The sequence below is a fragment of the Schistocerca cancellata genome, chromosome 5, assembly GCF_023864275.1.
Source record: "Schistocerca cancellata isolate TAMUIC-IGC-003103 chromosome 5, iqSchCanc2.1, whole genome shotgun sequence".
NCBI lineage: Eukaryota > Metazoa > Arthropoda > Insecta > Orthoptera > Acrididae > Schistocerca > Schistocerca cancellata.
The window spans coordinates 840655192-840662522 of NC_064630.1; the positions used below are offsets into that span (position 1 = coordinate 840655192).

General features: G+C 54.4%; 8 non-coding genes across 8 annotated transcripts; all 8 read left to right on the forward strand.

Annotated features, from left to right (window-relative positions):
- Window positions 1–136: 136 nt before the first annotated feature.
- On the forward strand, window positions 137–255 carry LOC126189684 (5S ribosomal RNA). Its single transcript, XR_007538182.1, has one exon. It is a non-coding gene; the product is annotated as a 5S ribosomal RNA (ribosomal RNA).
- Window positions 256–1111: 856 nt separating this feature from the next.
- On the forward strand, window positions 1112–1230 carry LOC126189629 (5S ribosomal RNA). The gene has a single exon (XR_007538129.1). It is a non-coding gene; the product is annotated as a 5S ribosomal RNA (ribosomal RNA).
- An 849-nt stretch (window positions 1231–2079) lies between these two features.
- On the forward strand, window positions 2080–2198 carry LOC126189374 (5S ribosomal RNA). The gene has a single exon (XR_007537938.1). It is a non-coding gene; the product is annotated as a 5S ribosomal RNA (ribosomal RNA).
- Window positions 2199–3044: 846 nt separating this feature from the next.
- Window positions 3045–3163, forward strand: LOC126189531 (5S ribosomal RNA). Its single transcript, XR_007538034.1, has one exon. It is a non-coding gene; the product is annotated as a 5S ribosomal RNA (ribosomal RNA).
- An 833-nt stretch (window positions 3164–3996) lies between these two features.
- On the forward strand, window positions 3997–4115 carry LOC126189385 (5S ribosomal RNA). Its single transcript, XR_007537939.1, has one exon. It is a non-coding gene; the product is annotated as a 5S ribosomal RNA (ribosomal RNA).
- Window positions 4116–4962: 847 nt separating this feature from the next.
- On the forward strand, window positions 4963–5081 carry LOC126189408 (5S ribosomal RNA). The gene has a single exon (XR_007537941.1). It is a non-coding gene; the product is annotated as a 5S ribosomal RNA (ribosomal RNA).
- An 846-nt stretch (window positions 5082–5927) lies between these two features.
- LOC126189551 (5S ribosomal RNA) lies at window positions 5928–6045 on the forward strand. The gene has a single exon (XR_007538054.1). It is a non-coding gene; the product is annotated as a 5S ribosomal RNA (ribosomal RNA).
- Window positions 6046–6878: 833 nt separating this feature from the next.
- Window positions 6879–6997, forward strand: LOC126189396 (5S ribosomal RNA). Its single transcript, XR_007537940.1, has one exon. It is a non-coding gene; the product is annotated as a 5S ribosomal RNA (ribosomal RNA).
- Window positions 6998–7331: the final 334 nt, after the last annotated feature.

Sequence of the window (7331 nt, forward strand, 5' to 3'; positions counted from 1 at the left end):
GCCTCCCCGCGCCGTCCTCGAGGAACTGGCGGTTGCGGAAGGAAGCGCTTTCGTCAAATGCGGCCGAAAACTAACATTTTGTGTGTTGGGAGAAAAGCCGAACGCGAATTCTGCCGTGCTCCTACATTAGATGAGCGCCAACGGCCATACCATGATGAATACACCGGTTCTCGTCCGATCACCGAAGTTAAGCAACATCGGGCCCGGCTAGTACTTGGATGGGTGACCGCCTGGAAAACCCGGGTGCTGCTGGCTCCCTTCCTGTTTTTCTTTTGTTATGTCGCCAGCCCAATTTTCAAACTACCTTTCTGTTGTGACAAAGATGCTTCCTTAAGCCTTTTAAACTACTGTAATGGAACGGAAATGCAGTAATTAACTCAGTTTGAGGGAGAATGTGCTAACCAAGTTTGCCAAGAAGACTTTGAAAACGACAAAACAGTACGAATGGGCAGGTGATTTCTGAAATACGTCACCGCCTATTGTTGTGTAGGTGTGTTGAGTTCCAAATTTGATTTGTAACCACGAATTTATTCCTTAGTCGTCTCGTCTCGTCTCGTCTCGTCTCGTCTCGTCCCGCAGACGTTTGTCGTGCTTGCGCTGTCATATGGACCACGACCCGAGCGGCAGCGAGCGGCAGTCGAGCAAAGTCGGGACAAGTCGGGACGGGGACAGGGACAGGGATAGGAATGGTGCGAATGCACTGCAAACTACGCAGACACCTGGTGTGAGGCGAGGCGAGGCGAGGCGTGGCGAGGCGAGGAAGCCCACATCGCTACCAGTGGGCCCCCCAGCACGACACTGCCACACCCCGCACAGGCCCTCCGCTGAACACCAGGGACAAGATGCGTCCTCCGCTAGTGTCGAAGGCTGCACGCGCCCAGCGAATGACAGGGGGTGCAACGAGCAGCAGTGCGTCTCACACACGCGGCGGTGCGCCCGCCAATTCGTCCGTCACTCTGCTGGGACGCCGGGCGCGCCTCCCCGCGCCGTCCTCGGGGAACTGGCGGTTGCGGAAGGAAGCGCTTTCGTCAAATGCGGCCGAAAACTAACATTTTGTGTGTTGGGAGAAAAGCCGAACGCGAATTCTGCCGTGCTCCTACATTAGATGAGCGCCAACGGCCATACCATGATGAATACACCGGTTCTCGTCCGATCACCGAAGTTAAGCATCATCGGGCCCGGCTAGAACTTGGATGGGTGACCGCCTGGGAAACCCGGGTGCTGTTGGCTCCCTTACTGTTTTTTTTTTTTTTTATGTCGCCAGCCCAATTTTCAAACTACCTTTCTGTTGTGACAAAGATGCTTCCTTAAGCCTTTTAAACTACTGTAATGGAACGAAAATGCAGTAATTAACTCAGTTTGAGGGAGAATGTGCTAACCAAGTTTGCCAAGAAGACTTTGAAAACGACAAAACAGTACGAATGGGCAGGTGATTTCTGAAATACGTCACCGCCTATTGTTGTGTAGGTGTGTTGAGTTCCAAATTTGATTTGTAACCACGAATTTATTCCTTAGTCGTCTCGTCTCGTCTCGTCTCGTCCCGCAGACGTTTGTCGTGCTTGCGCTGTCATATGGACTACGACCCGAGCGGCAGCGAGCGGCAGTCGAGCAAAGTCGGGACAAGTCGGGACGGGGACAGGGACAGGGATAGGAATGGTGCGAATGCACTGCAAACTTACGCAGACACCTGGTGTGAGGCGAGGCGAGGCGAGGCGAGGCGAGGCGAGGAAACCCACATCGCTACCAGTGGGCCCTCCAGCACGACACTGCCACACCCCGCACAGGCCCTCCGCTGAACACCAGGGACAAGATGCGTCCTCCGCTAGTGTCGAAGGCTGCACGCGCCCAGCGAATGACAGGGGGTGCAACGAGCAGCAGTGCGTCTCACACACGCGGCGGTGCGCCCGCCAATTCGGCCGTCACTCTGCTGGGACGCCGGGCGCGCCTCCCCGCGCCGTCCTCGAGGAACTGGCGGTTGCGGAAGGAAGCGCTTTCGTCAAATGCGGCCGAAAACTAACATTTTGTGTGTTGGGAGAAAAGCCGAACGCGAATTCTGCCGTGCTCCTACATTAGATGAGCGCCAACGGCCATACCATGATGAATACACCGGTTCTCGTCCGATCACCGAAGTTAAGCATCATCGGGCCCGGCTAGTACTTGGATGGGTGACCGCCTGGGAAACCCGGGTGCTGTTGGCTCCCTTACTGTTTTTTTTTTGTTATGTCGCCAGCCCAATTTTCAAACTACCTTTCTGTTGTGACGAAGATGCTTCCTTAAGCCTTTTAAACTACTGTAATGGAACGAAAATGCAGTAATTAACTCAGTTTGAGGGAGAATGTGCTAACCAAGTTTGCCAAGAAGACTTTGAAAACGACAAAACACTACGAATCGGCAGGTGATTTCTGAAATACGTCACCGCCTATTGTTGTGTAGGTGTGTTGAGTTCCAAATTTGATTTGTAAAAACGAACTTATTCCTTAGTCGTCTCGTCTCGTCTCGTCTCGTCCCGCAGACGTTTGTCGTGCTTGCGCTGTCATATGGACCACGACCCGAGCGGCAGCGAGCGGCAGTCGAGCAAAGTCGGGACAAGTCGGGACGGGGACAGGGACAGGGATAGGAATGGTGCGAATGCACGGCAAACTACGCAGACACCTGGTGTGAGGCGAGGCGAGGCGAGGCGTGGCGAGGCGAGGAAGCCCACATCGCTACCAGTGGGCCCTCCAGCACGACACTGCCACACCCCGCACAGGCCCTCCGCTGAACACCAGGGACAAGATGCGTCCTCCGCTAGTGTCGAAGGCTGCACGCGCCCAGCGAATGACAGGGGGTGCAACGAGCAGCAGTGCGTCTCACACACGCGGCGGTGCGCCCGCCAATTCGGCCGTCACTCTGCTGGGACGCCGGGCGCGCCTCCCCGCGCCGTCCTCGAGGAACTGGCGGTTGCGGAAGGAAGCGCTTTCGTCAAATGCGGCCGAAAACTAACATTTTGTGTGTTGGGAGAAAAGCCGAACGCGAATTCTGCCGTGCTCCTACATTAGATGAGCGCCAACGGCCATACCATGATGAATACACCGGTTCTCGTCCGATCACCAAAGTTAAGCATCATCGGGCCCGGCTAGTACTTGGATGGGTGACCACCTGGGAAACCCGGGTGCTGTTGGCTCCCTTCCTGTTTTTTTTTTTTGTTATGTCGCCAGCCCAATTTTCAAAGTACCTTTTTGTTGTGACAAAGATGCTTCCTTAAGCCTTTTAAACTACTGTAATGGTACGAAAATGCAATAATTAACTCAGTTTGAGGGAGAATGTGCTAACCAAGTTTGCCAAGAAGACTTTGAAAACGACAAAACAGTAAGAATCGGAAGGTGATTTCTGAAATACGTCACCGCCTATTGTTGTGTAGGAGTGTAGAGTTCCAAATTTGATTTGTAACCACGAATTTATTCCTTAGTCGTCTCGTCTCGTCTCGTCCCGCAGACGTTTGTCGTGCTTGCGCTGTCATATGGACCACGACCCGAGCGGCAGCGAGCGGCAGTCGTGCAAAGTCGGGACAAGTCGGGACGGGGACAGGGACAGGGATAGGAATGGTGCGAATGCACTGCAAACTACGCAGACACCTGGTGTGAGGCGAGGCGAGGCGAGGCGAGGAAGCCCACATCGCTACCAGTGGGCCCTCCAGCACGACACTGCCACACCCCGCACAGGCCCTCCGCTGAACACCAGGGACAAGACTCGTCCTCCGCTAGTGTCGAAGGCCGCACGCACCCAGCGAATGACAGGGGGTGCAACGAGCAGCAGTGCGTCTCACACACGCGGCGGTGCGCCCGACAATTCGGCCGTCACTCTGCTGGGACGCCGGGCGCGCCTCCCCGCGCCGTCCTCGAGGAACTGGCGGTTGCGGAAGGAAGCGCTTTCGTCAAATGCGGCCGAAAACTAACATTTTGTGTGTTGGGAGAAAAGCCGAACGCGAATTCTGCCGTGCTCCTACATTAGATGAGCGCCAACGGCCATACCATGATGAATACACCGGTTCTCGTCCGATCACCGAAGTTAAGCATCATCGGGCCCGGCTAGTACTTGGATGGGTGACCGCCTGGGAAACCCGGGTGCTGTTGGCTCCCTTACTGTTTTTTTTTTGTTATGTCGCCAGCCCAATTTTCAAACTACCTTTCTGTTGTGACAAAGATGCTTCCTTAAGCCTTTTAAACTACTGTAATGGAACGAAAATGCAGTAATTAACTCAGTTTGAGGGAGAATGTGCTAACCAAGTTTGCCAAGAAGACTTTGAAAACGACAAAACAGTACGAATGGGCAGGTGATTTCTGAAATACGTCACCGCCTATTGTTGTGTAGGTGTGTTGAGTTCCAAATTTGATTTGTAACCACGAATTTATTCCTTAGTCGTCTCGTCTCGTCTCGTCTCGTCCCGCAGACGTTTGTCGTGCTTGCGCTGTCATATGGACTACGACCCGAGCGGCAGCGAGCGGCAGTCGAGCAAAGTCGGGACAAGTCGGGACGGGGACAGGGACAGGGATAGGAATGGTGCGAATGCACTGCAAACTTACGCAGACACCTGGTGTGAGGCGAGGCGAGGCGAGGCGAGGCGAGGCGAGGAAACCCACATCGCTACCAGTGGGCCCTCCAGCACGACACTGCCACACCCCGCACAGGCCCTCCGCTGAACACCAGGGACAAGATGCGTCCTCCGCTAGTGTCGAAGGCTGCACGCGCCCAGCGAATGACAGGGGGTGCAACGAGCAGCAGTGCGTCTCACACACGCGGCGGTGCGCCCGCCAATTCGGCCGTCACTCTGCTGGGACGCCGGGCGCGCCTCCCCGCGCCGTCCTCGAGGAACTGGCGGTTGCGGAAGGAAGCGCTTTCGTCAAATGCGGCCGAAAACTAACATTTTGTGTGTTGGGAGAAAAGCCGAACGCGAATTCTGCCGTGCTCCTACATTAGATGAGCGCCAACGGCCATACCATGATGAACACACCGGTTCTCGTCCGATCACCGAAGTTAAGCATCATCGGGCCCGGCTAGTACTTGGATGGGTGACCGCCTGGGAAACCCGGGTGCTGTTGGCTCCCTTACTGTTTTTTTTTTGTTATGTCGCCAGCCCAATTTTCAAACTACCTTTCTGTTGTGACGAAGATGCTTCCTTAAGCCTTTTAAACTACTGTAATGGAACGAAAATGCAGTAATTAACTCAGTTTGAGGGAGAATGTGCTAACCAAGTTTGCCAAGAAGACTTTGAAAACGACAAAACACTACGAATCGGCAGGTGATTTCTGAAATACGTCACCGCCTATTGTTGTGTAGGTGTGTTGAGTTCCAAATTTGATTTGTAAAAACGAACTTATTCCTTAGTCGTCTCGTCTCGTCTCGTCTCGTCCCGCAGACGTTTGTCGTGCTTGCGCTGTCATATGGACCACGACCCGAGCGGCAGCGAGCGGCAGTCGAGCAAAGTCGGGACAAGTCGGGACGGGGACAGGGACAGGGATAGGAATGGTGCGAATGCACGGCAAACTACGCAGACACCTGGTGTGAGGCGAGGCGAGGCGAGGCGTGGCGAGGCGAGGAAGCCCACATCGCTACCAGTGGGCCCTCCAGCACGACACTGCCACACCCCGCACAGGCCCTCCGCTGAACACCAGGGACAAGATGCGTCCTCCGCTAGTGTCGAAGGCTGCACGCGCCCAGCGAATGACAGGGGGTGCAACGAGCAGCAGTGCGTCTCACACACGCGGCGGTGCGCCCGCCAATTCGGCCGTCACTCTGCTGGGACGCCGGGCGCGCCTCCCCGCGCCGTCCTCGAGGAACTAGCGGTTGCGGAAGGAAGCGCTTTCGTCAAATGCGGCCGAAAACTAACATTTTGTGTGTTGGGAGAAAAGCCGAACGCGAATTCTGCCGTGCTCCTACATTAGATGAGCGCCAACGGCCATACCATGATGAATACACCGGTTCTCGTCCGATCACCGAAGTTAAGCATCATCGGGCCCGGCTAGTACTTGGATGGGTGACCACCTGGAAACCCGGGTGCTGTTGGCTCCCTTCCTGTTTTTTTTTTTTGTTATGTCGCCAGCCCAATTTTCAAAGTACCTTTTTGTTGTGACAAAGATGCTTCCTTAAGCCTTTTAAACTACTGTAATGGTACGAAAATGCAATAATTAACTCAGTTTGAGGGAGAATGTGCTAACCAAGTTTGCCAAGAAGACTTTGAAAACGACAAAACAGTACGAATCGGAAGGTGATTTCTGAAATACGTCACCGCCTATTGTTGTGTAGGAGTGTAGAGTTCCAAATTTGATTTGTAACCACGAATTTATTCCTTAGTCGTCTCGTCTCGTCTCGTCCCGCAGACGTTTGTCGTGCTTGCGCTGTCATATGGACCACGACCCGAGCGGCAGCGAGCGGCAGTCGTGCAAAGTCGGGACAAGTCGGGACGGGGACAGGGACAGGGATAGGAATGGTGCGAATGCACTGCAAACTACGCAGACACCTGGTGTGAGGCGAGGCGAGGCGAGGCGAGGAAGCCCACATCGCTACCAGTGGGCCCTCCAGCACGACACTGCCACACCCCGCACAGGCCCTCCGCTGAACACCAGGGACAAGACTCGTCCTCCGCTAGTGTCGAAGGCCGCACGCACCCAGCGAATGACAGGGGGTGCAACGAGCAGCAGTGCGTCTCACACACGCGGCGGTGCGCCCGCCAATTCGGCCGTCACTCTGCTGGGACGCCGGGCGCGCCTCCCCGCGCCGTCCTCGAGGAACTGGCGGTTGCGGAAGGAAGCGCTTTCGTCAAATGCGGCCGAAAACTAACATTTTGTGTGTTGGGAGAAAAGCCGAACGCGAATTCTGCCGTGCTCCTACATTAGATGAGCGCCAACGGCCATACCATGATGAATACACCGGTTCTCGTCCGATCACCGAAGTTAAGCATCATCGGGCCCGGCTAGTACTTGGATGGGTGACCGCCTGGGAAACCCGGGTGCTGTTGGCTCCCTTCCTGATTTTTTTTATTTTGTAATGTCGCCAGCCCAATTTTCAAACTACCTTTCTGTTGTGACAAAGATGCTTCCTTAAGCCTTTTAAACTACTGTAATGGTACGAAAATGCAGTAATTAACTCAGTTTGAGGGAGAATGTGCTAACCAAGTTTGAAAACGACAAAACAGTACGAATCGGCAGGTGATTTCTGAAATACGTCACCGCCTATTGTTGTGTAGGAGTGTAGAGTTCCAAATTTGATTTGTAACCACGAATTTATTCCATAGTCGTCTCGTCTCGTCTCGTCTCGTCTCGTCTCGTCCCGCAGACGTTTGTCATGCTTGCGCT